The sequence below is a fragment of the Propithecus coquereli genome, unplaced genomic scaffold (genome assembly GCF_000956105.1).
Source record: "Propithecus coquereli isolate 6110/MARCELLA unplaced genomic scaffold, Pcoq_1.0 Scaffold114, whole genome shotgun sequence".
In the NCBI taxonomy this organism is placed as follows: Eukaryota; Metazoa; Chordata; class Mammalia; order Primates; family Indriidae; genus Propithecus; species Propithecus coquereli.
The window spans coordinates 1,435,290-1,446,592 of NW_012135414.1; positions in this window are offsets into that span (position 1 = coordinate 1,435,290).

The window sequence follows — 11,303 nt, forward strand, 5'->3', positions numbered from 1 at the left end:
GGCAACAGTCTGCATTTGTGGCTGTCACATTCAAAGCGATTCTATTTACCAATATATTTTTTTTTAGCCCTTATTTCAAAATGTCAAAGACAAAAGTGTGTCATCCACATTCAGTTGGCTATTTTCCAATATTTTCTTAAGTTCAAACATTCATTTTAAGGAAATGTAAGCACCTGAGTGCTTCCCCATGCTTTCTCATGTAGTTAGGACCAAACACTTGAATATTGAAGGACCTATCATTTTATTAAAATTACTTTTCTTTTATTTCTCCATCATATTACAGTTAAAATGTTATATTGATTTTTAAAATTATGTGGATAAGTAGAATATATTACCTGTGAATTTAATTTTAGAATGATAAAGGGCAATCCAACGCTATTTGAGTTATAAAGGGGCCTCTGGGTCTGGCTGTGCTGAGAACCACTGGCCTGGTCTGCCTGCCCCACTGAAGGACCAGCTCCGTGAAGTCAAGGCCTGGTCCAGCACTCGCTAAAAATCAGTTGAACCAAGGAATGATGGAGGCATTCCAGGCACTGTAAAAAATTTTGAGTGGGGGAGATATGGATAGTCAGAGTTCAGGCTTAGACAAGGCGATCAGGTAAGGTTTCTGAAATTCCTTCTCTCCAAGTACAAACTAGGTAGAAACCCTGACCTGCCTGGGTGCCGAGAGGACGCCAGGAGACCCTGGATCTGGAGACAGCTGGCACAGGCAGGGCCTGGCGGAGGCGAGCGCTGAGTAAATGAGGGTTGTTGTTGCCATTATTAGATTTCTCAAGCAGTAAACCTTAACTCTTTATTTTCATCTACCCCTCCTGCTCTGCTCAGAATCTGGTGGTTGTTACTAATCCATTTTCCTAAGTGCCTCCTATTCCCATTTATTTCCTGCCACCTCCCCCACCCCCAGCCTGGGCCACCTTCAATAATCTCACTCTAATTGGAAATTGGGGCTGTCAGGATGACCTTCCTCTCTCCTCCCCGATTCTCACCTTGGTCCCTGTGTGTGACAGATGCAAGCGTCCCCACAGCTCCAAGCAGAAGCCACAGACCAGGAGGGTGCCGGGAGGGGCAGGCTCCCCTGGGCGCCGTGGCGGGCGGGCCTGGTGCCCCAGACTTCAGCTGCCACGCGGGGAGTGGACCCGGCTCCTCTGCCAATTCTCCGCGGTGAGGTGCCGCCGCCCCCGGGAGCCGTCTCCAGCCTTCCACAGTGGCTCTGCGGCAGGTTTATCACACTCGCTGAGAGAAGACATAATCAATTCCCCAGCTGGCACTTTGCGCTGAATACCCACTTTTTCAGCTTGATAGCAGGACTAAATTAGTTATTTAGCAACTAGGCCCTAATTTAGAGCGAGCGAGAGCCTTGACAAGGATCATTGTTCAAGGCCATCCCCCCTTTGCCTTCAGATAGGAGGCCCACAAATCCCCAGAAGGTGATAAATAGACAATTAGAAAATAGATATATTTGGTTAGATCTACAAGGCTCCCCGGTGCTGTCAGGCTCACAATGAAGGGGGCCGGGGTAAATTGGTGGCCAATGAACGCCAGCTGCACGGCCATCCGTCCTGCAGACACGCAGCCATATGTGGCCATTTACAGGCCGTCCTGCAGAATAGATCGGACCAATAAGACCAGAGGGAACTAAAAATACTTGACAAAGTTGGCTGCTCTTCATTTAACAAGAATAAAATATCTAATGGGGTGTATTGGAGGCCATCAATCAGCGGCTGCCAGAGCTGGCCCCAACGCCACACTTTTAACTATTAATGCAACTTTTTTCTCTAATAAGTGGGACAGACACATCCGCTTTGTACGCAGGGTGGATGTTTGGGGAGTGGCGATGAATGGGAGATGCCGGAGAGCTGTGGCAGAAGATGAATTCCAGCCTAAAAATAGGAAAGGAATGGTGGAAGTGTAAAAGGGTGCAGCTGAATCGGAAAACAGTATGGCGGTTCCTTAAAAAGTTAAGCATAGAATTACCATATGATCCAGCAATTCCACTCCTAGTATTGACCCAAATTGAAAGCAGGACTCAGATACTTGTCCACCAATGTTCATAGCAGCATTATTCACAACACCCAAAAGGTGGAAGCAACTCAAGTGTCCATGGATGGATGGAATGGATAAACCAAATGTGGTCTGTACATACACTGGAATACTATACAGCCTTAAACAGGAAGGACATTCAGATGCATGCTACCACATGGGTGAACCTTGAAAACATTATGCTAAGTAAAATAAGTCAGACACAAAAAGACAAATACTGTATGATTCCACTTATATAAAGTACCTAGAGTAGTCAAATTCATAGATACAGAAAGTAGAACGGTGGTTGCCAGGGCTGGGAGGAGAAGGGAATGGGGAATTATTGTTTAATGGGTACCGAGTTTCTGTATGAGATGACTAAAAAGTTCCAGAAATAGATAAAGATGATGGTGGTACAACATTGTGAATGCATTTAATGCCTGAGTAGTATATTTAAAAATGGTTAAAATGGTAAATTCTATGTTATATAACTTTTACCACAGGAAAAAAAAAGTTTTTAATAGGAAAGGGAGAGCAGGTAAGACATTTGGAATCATCTACTCGAATGGCAAACACTGCATGCAGTGGCTAGGGGCCACTGTGGTTACTTTCTGCAAGGTGAAGTTTGTCCGTCCATCCGCTTCTTTCAGTTCCAAGAGGCAGTCACTGAGCTCTCCTCTGCACAGAACAAGGTCCAAAGAGGTAGGATTTGTGCAAACCAGGCCATGCCTGCCCTCAAGGAGCTTTTCTTCTACTGGAGGAAACACACATGTGCACAAAGAGCGCAAAGAACCATCAGACCCCACAGCACGGGAAGCGGCACAGGAGAGGGGCAAGGCATCCTCAGCATCCCGGGGAAGGAGAGGTGGGGACTGCTAGGGAGGCTCTGGCACTGTTCATGAAAAGCAGGCCCTTTGGATGGGGTGTAGAGAACCGGTAGGATTTGGCCAGAAAAAGATAGAGGAAAGGTTCTCCATGCAGAGGAAAGAATGTAGACAAAGGGAAAGACCCCATCAGCAGGACACACATACCCATTTAGCAGGAGTGGAGGGTACGTGAAGGGGAGAAATAGAAGATAAGATGGACTTGAGGTTGGAAGAAATCAAGGAAAGCCTTCATTTATTCATTTGTCCATTCACTCTACAAATATTTGTTAACTATGATATGCCAGACACTGTAATTTGTGAAAGAGAGATATATAGATATAGAAAATAAAGTTTTTGATTTGTCAGTGATTTCCACTGTGCTTGGCTTTATAATATCAGATTCAAGAATTTTCTTTTGCATACCACACTCTGTCCCACGACTCCATTAGGAGAGAAAGGCCTAGAACCACTTTATCTGGAATGCTAACATCTGCTTTTCAGTCCAAGTGAAAGCCCTACCCCTACTCCATCCCCAAGTCCTGCAATATGGCCATGAAACCAATTCTGGCCAGCAGGGAGGAGTAGGAAAGAGATCGGTACGTACATCAGTTAGGTTGCATTCAGCTGTAACAAACAGGAACACTGGCTCGAGCAGGCCTAAATAATAAGGAAATGTATCGGCTCCCATAACTGGAAGTCAGAGACAGAGCAGACTCCTACACTGGTTGATTCAGAGGATCAGCCTTGCCATCAAATATCCAAGACCTTTCTGTCTCCAGTGGAGAGTGGATGCTCTCTAACCCATTTTCTTTTTTCCAGGGCACAGATCTAGAATACATTTCCCAGTGGCAGTTGGGTATGGCCACATGACTGAGTTCCAAGTAATAGGGTGTGGGTAGAAGTGTGCCCTCTCTCCGAGCCTGGCACATAGAAAACTTCCCACCCACAATCCTCCATTGTGCCTTCCCTCATCTGCCAACCAGATCTGGGGGACACCAATATCCAAGGGAATGGCAGAACCACCTAGAAGAAAGAGCTCGATCCCCTGAATTACCACACGGATTCATTTACTAGGGTTGCCATAACAAAATACTACAGACTAGGTGGTTTCAATAACAGAAATTTATTTTTGCACATTTCTGGAGGCTAGAAGTCCAAGATCAAAGTGTCAGAAGGTTTGGTTTATCCTTGTCTTGAGAGGGCCGCCTTCTCACTATGTCCTCACATTGTCCTTTCCTCCACACATTCACATCCCTGGTGTCTCTCTGTGTCATAATGTCCTCTTATATGGACACCAGTTAGATTGGATTAGGGCCTACCCTAACATCCTCATTCTAACTCAATCATCTCTTTAAAGACCCTATCTTTGATACCTCACATTTTAAGGTACTAGGGGTTAGGACTTTAACATATGAATTTGGGGGGAACACAATTCAGTCCATAACACCACATGAAAGAACTTCGTCCAGACCCCTAACTGGAGTTTACATGATCAAGAAATAAACCTCTATTGTGTTAAGACATAGAGATCTGGGGGTTTGTTTGTTAAACAGTTGATGATAATTACCCTGACCAATGCACGATTATTCTGGTTTGTAGTCAACAGTGAGCTTCACCAGGAAGCTGGTTGCAAGATGGCCACTGAGAGAATCAGGGATGTCTACTTCCTTGTTTACATCCCTTCCCTGTTTGCATTCTTGATAAAGATAGGGTCACTTCAGAAGCTATCCAAAAACAGCAAGTGCCCTCCTTTCCCAGAAGCCCCTAGCAACCCTCCCCTCACATGGGTCACATGTTCATAATCAATCACCGTGACTGGGGAGATGGAGTCATTCTGATTGGCTTACAAAATCAAGGTAAATCAATTTCCCCCCAAGCACATGGCTACATGGGAGAAGAGGGGATTCTTGAAGAAAATTGGAATTTTGTTAGATGGGGGAAGAGAGAACGGATGTTGGGAATGCAACCAAGTACATCTACTCCAACACTTTCATCAAAGTTCTCTGTTCTAGAGCCTCTAGAGGCCAGAACTTTGCAAAGCCCAGCCCTTTATGGGCAATTTTTAAAAGAATATATAGAATGTAAGGACCAGAAGAGATTTTTGAGATTGTCTATGCTAAACCAATCCCTTTATTGTATGGATAAAGAAACTGAGGCCCAAGGAGTCAGTGGTGAAGCCAGGACCAGACACAGGGGCCTTGACACACATACCATGCTTCCCTCAGCCAACCAGTGGTTACCACACCTTACTGCACATCAGGAACTCTGGCGAAATTTCTAGGTGTACAGATTCTCAGACCCTGGCCCCAGGCTAAATCAGAATCTCCAGAAGTGGATCCCAGCATTCCATCTTTTAAAAAATCTCCCTAAAGCTAAAAATCTTCTGCACAGCAAAGGAAACAGTCAACAAAGCAAATAGACAACCCACAGAATAGGAGAAAATATTTGCAAACTATCCATCTGACAAGGGATTAAGAACCACAATACACAAGGAGCTCAAACAACTTAATAGCAAAAAAATAAATAATCTGATTAAAACATGGGCAAAAGATCTGAACAGACATTTCTCAAAAGAAGACATACAAATGACCAACAAATATATGAGAAAAATGCTCAACATTACCAATCATCAGGGAAATGCAAATCAAAACCACAATGTGATATCTATCTTACTCCAGTTAGAACGGCTTGTATCAAAAAGACAGGCAAGAACGGATGCTGGTGAGACTATGGAGAAAGGGGATTCCTCATACACAGTTGGTGGGAATGTAAATTAGCACAGCCACTATGGAGAACAGAATGGAGGTTCCTCGGAAAACTAAAACTAGAACTTCCATATAACCCAGCAATTCCACTACTAGGTATATATCCAAAAGAAAGGAAATCAGTATATCAAAGAGATATCTGCACTCCCACAGTTATTGCAGCACTATTCACAGTAGCCAAGATATGGAATCAACTAAGTGTCCACCAGCGGATGAATGGGTAAAGAAAATGTGGTTCATATGCACAATGGAATATTATTAAGCTATATAAAACAATGAAATCTTGTTGAATGTAGCAACATGGATGGGACTGGAGGCTATTATGGTAAGTGAAATAAGCCAAAACAGAAAGACAAACACCACATGTTCTCATTCACATGTGGGAGCTATTAATTTAAAAAACAGTGGATCTCATGAAAATGAAAATGGAGGCTAGATTGGTGGTTACCAGAGGACAGGAAGGATAGGGGGAGGGGGTAGAGAAAGGGCAAAAAAAAAAGAATATGAATGTATTTATTACCACTGATCTGTACACTTAAAAATGGTAAATATGGTAAATTATATATGTATATTTTACCTGAATAAAATTTTGTTTTTTTACTCTCCCTGGTTTATCTTTGTTGAAAGACAGGTTTGGGGACCTGAATATCACACTTTTTCTAGAGCAGCCGTTCTTAATTCCAACTTGCCTTAAAAACAGAAAATCTCGTGAATTCAGTTAATCTAGGAGTATTTTTTTTAAAAAAGTCAACTCAGAAGATGAATCTTCTCTTGGGCAAGCCATACTCTGTTGGGGGTCTCAGTTTCCTTGTCCATAGATAACAGATAGCAATCCCTGATCCCGCAACTTGCAGAGGTACTGTGGGGCCCACGTGAAACGAGAGGGACATGAGCATCCTGTGTAAACTGTTAAGCACAATTGTCTAATTTGTCAGCCCATGCCCCCTTCCAGCCCAGCTAAGCAACATTTAAGGAAACATACTAAAAGTACTTCATTCATATGGACTGAGCCATCAATCTGAAAGATCCCACGGATGGAAAGTCAGGTACCCACAGATGGAGGCCATACCCTGTCCTCAACCCACCACCAACTTGGGGAGGCTCCCACTTGGCCACTGCTGGTTTCATGCATTATTCAATCACAAGAGTCACCCTACAGTGGCCCGATGGTGTCCTTCACACAGTCTGAGAGTGTCTCCAGGTAGGGCAGACAAGGAACAAGAAGCTGAATGACTTTGAACACACCTGCAGAATGCAGATGAGCCAGGTGTTTTGGCGGTGTGGGGCTGAGTGCTCTTCGTGGGAAGGCAGAAGAGGTCTGGGCATTAGAGGGAACAATGACAGCTACAGAATGTTGGCCATCAGGTTGTTGATAATGCCTGTGGTTTGGGCTTTTGTAGTCTTTTTCTCCCCAGAATGCATATTTGGGTTTATTGTGAAAAATTCCTTCTATTTCAGTTTTTAAGCACTGAACTCATTTGATTCTAAAAAAAACACCTTGTACATAAATAGATTGAATATTTCCTTCTCTTGAATCCGGCATGCTCTGCTTGAGTCCTGGTTCACCAAGTTTGAAATCAACTCAGGCCCTCTGTTCACTGTTTTGTACACGATCATGAACATGAGTGCCCAACATCCCCTTTCTTTTTCTATCTGACTCATGCCCAATAACTAATTCATTTAGCAAATGTGTTAAGATTCACAAGTAGCAGAAAACCAACTCAAGTAAGTGTAGGGGAGAAAAGGGAAGTTGTCAAAATGATAAAAGAGCATCTCATGGAACCCAAGAACAGGACTATCGCAGAGTCCCAGATGCAAAACCTGTGAGCTCATACTTTGCCAGGACACTCTCACTCTCTTCATCTCCCATCTCTGGCTGGGTATCTGTGATTTCTCTCTTTCTATTTCTCTCTCTCTCTCTCTCTCTCTGCCTCTTCCCAGATCAGTTTTGTCCAGTTCTCTGGTTCAAAGACAAACAAATATGGTGGCCAATAGTTCCTGAGCTTTGCCTCTTATGTTTCTATCCACTGGGAGGAAAGAAATCTAGCCTTCCTTCTATCCCAGATTTTAAAAGATCCACTCCTGGATCAATCTCCAGTGAGAACCACCATATGGATAAAACAGGGTGTTGGGGGTAATCCTAGAAGAAGGTGGATAGGGGATTAGCACTGGGAAACAAAATGTGTCCATTACACAAATATATTTATAGTCTGCCATGTGTGAGACATTCATGCATTCAAAAATATGTATTGAGTGCTTGCTCTGTGCTCATCACTGCAGTAGGAGCTAGAGATAAAGCAGGGAACAAGACACTACCCCTGCTGTCAGGGAGCTTACAGTCTATCTGGCAAGATATAATAGATATTAATCATACCCAATAATTTGTTGCAATTACGGTGGTATGAAAAAGGAGGACAGGATAGAAAGGATACATGTGGACAGGATACAGAATAAACCAGGTGAGGACATATATATATATACACATATATATATATATCATTTGACCTAGTTTGGATGGAGGAGAGGTCTTCCCTGAGGAAGTGAGATTGAAGCAGTGACCAAGGATGAGTAGCTGGAAACTACTGAGTGCTCTGGAAATTTAAATATGAAGACCCTGTCTTCAAGAAATTTCAATCTAACAGAGCAGTGATTCCTGAAGAATTCCACAGAACACTGAGTCAACAGCATATTCACAAGTTTCTAATTTATGGAAAAATTTCTGTGGTCAAATACATTTTGGAAACACTGGGTTGGACAAAGTTAAACTGTTCACTTTAATGCAGAACTTGTTAAAGATTTTTATATGCCATGGTGCCCTGAGAAGCTCTTTGGAGATTTCCCAACCAAGACAGGTTTTTTTAATAAGTCTTTAAATGCAAGCAAAAGTTCTCTGTTGGAAAAATCTACCCATTTATGGAGGGAAAGAGACCTGCCCAAGGACACATAGCTCATTAATGATAGAATCTGGACTCTACCGACCTTCCCACTAGCCTTTCCTCTTCCCCATCTTCCTTGCAGGATAGAAGTTGTAGATGCAAGATAACTACTTTCCAACCTTCTTTATAGCTATGGATGGCCACGTAACCATTTCTGCTAGTGAGATGGCAGGAGGATTCTGCTTGAAGGCTTGTTAGAAAGACTTAGCTCCTGATAGAAAGAGAGACTATAGAGTGAGTTGTCTCTCTGCCCTCCCTTCCTGCTTTTGGACTCTGTGGACAGCAGATGTGGTTCTCTGAGCTGCTGCAGCCATCCTGTGACCATGAGGGAAGACATCACCAACACCATGAGTGTGGTAGAGCATAAAGCAGGTGGGAACGGCAATAGCCCTTTATTACATTGTTAAACTGCTGGACAGTTTAACTATGACCATCCACCTCTGTGCTTCTGGCTGTGAACACCCACTTTAATGAGGGTGTTCTGTTACAGCCAAAAGAACATCCTTACTAAATCAATTCTCAACCTTGGCCATCCATCTTGGACTTTTTAAATACAGAATGTCTTCATGTATAACATTTTCCTGGTAGAATGCCTCTTAGTTTTAATACCCAAATTTCACAGAACATATGTATCTTCTAATATATTATTTCAGCCAATATTCATAAAGGAAAAAATTTGTATTTATGACTTCAAAACCTCATGGTGACATTATTAACAAAACAATGCATGAGGAAAGTCTCAAGTTATATTCCAGCTCCAGCTGGTAGACCATCAGAATCACGTACGAAATTTTGAAACAACAAAAGGGAGGTGTCTGTCAGATGGAGCTGGCACTAAAAGAAGCCCTGTCACTACACACAAACGACTGTTAACAACCCAATTTATCATTTAATGATGAGAAGGGGTGTTGTTAGCATTTTTACATCCTGATGTGATAGTTTATAATGTAAATAAAGGCATTTGATTATGACGTAGTTATGTTTTAGGAAAATTTGGTTAAAGCTTTTGGGTTGACCTGTAACATTTCATTTTTTTCCCATTTAAAATAATGGAAAATAGGCTCCCAGTCAGCATTTTTGTAGAAAATGTCTGATTTTCAGGAATGGATTACTGAAAGTCCAGATGCCTGTAATTTCATGTGGCAGGAAACCTGAGTTTGAATTGTTTTGGAAATGCCTTCACTGAAATACAAATCAATACTCTTCTTGTATTAGGAATCGATATGATAATTGGCTGTATTAAGAGTTTCTGCTTCTTCTGCAGAACAACGATTACTAATTAGTTTTTCATAAACTACTGAGCCATAGGCCTGGCTGTGCACCACAACCACCTGAGGAGCTTTTCAAAAATACAGATGCACATGCCCCACGCTAGACAAATTAAACTGAATTTCTGGGGGTGGGGCTCATGTAGCAGTATTTTTTAAACTCCCCAGATCATTCTAAAGTGTAGTCAAGTTTGAGAACAATTGCTCTAAACAACAAATTCCTCTAAAAACTTAGAAGTTGGCAAACATTGATATGACAACAAGAATTATGAAACCCACCAGTTGCTTTTTTTATCTTGGCTACGAGGAAGCTCAACTAAACAGTTAAAACATTCTTGTCCCTGGTTTTTACTTCAATTAACTCTCCAGATGTCCAGATGCTGCTGCTTTTATTTTAATTCACTTGTATTGCAATAAAAATCCCAAATCTTGTGTCCTGTGATCAGACATTGCACCTACCCTGACCAACCATTCTAGCATACATGACCACACACACACACACACACACACATGCACACCCACACACCAGGGCTTAGCCTACTCCTGGAAGTCACACGTCCTGCTTTTCACTTAATCTTTTTTTTCCTGTTCCAGAAGTTTGATTGCCTTAAATTTGTTCTACAGTGGTTAAAACCTTGACTAATCCAATTTTCTATGAATCAGGGATATCAAATATTAATATGATTCTACTTTCTATAGCTAAAAAAATATTTTACTTTAGGAACTAACTATATAGCCTCGTTTATGCCAGAGTTCATCAACCAGTTAAAAATTTTTGTGTTGTTCTTTTCATCAGCTCTGACAAAGTGATATGGAATTAGACACCCTGTGAACTGTTTCTTTGCTCTAATGTGTGAGCTGCGCTTCACTAGAGGGAATAAAATAATCCACTGTCATTTCTGTTTTTATCATATTCACTTTTGGCAGAGAATTTATTCACTCTTCACTATATAGTTATTTATGTGCTACAATCTTGCATTTTTGCATTCCCTAGAGAACACACCATTAAAACTCTTAATGTGACACCTCATATTTTTTAGTAGACTAGAAAATAGTTACAATTTTAATTTAAATTGAAATGACTATGTAATAGCTGGACAAATCAGTTTGTGATCCCCAGAGCTCTTAATTATAATTCTCCATTGTTTTCTATGCATAAATTTCTATTCCAAAGTGCTCAGTTTGAAATATTCACTCATTTTTTTCAGCTGTTCCATGTTCATTCCAAACTCACTTATTTAATAATTTTCTACGGTTAACAACTTCATGATTAAACTTTAATGTTAAATATAAATGGATGAAATAATAAGCTTATTAAAGTGTTTAGAAAAGAAAGAGGATTAGACATTTAAGGGATGATGAATTTAAGTATTAAGTATAAGAAAAGGAGAGATATTCTGGCCAAGAACAAAGCAGAGACACAGATTTTGATAGTTTAAAAAAATATAT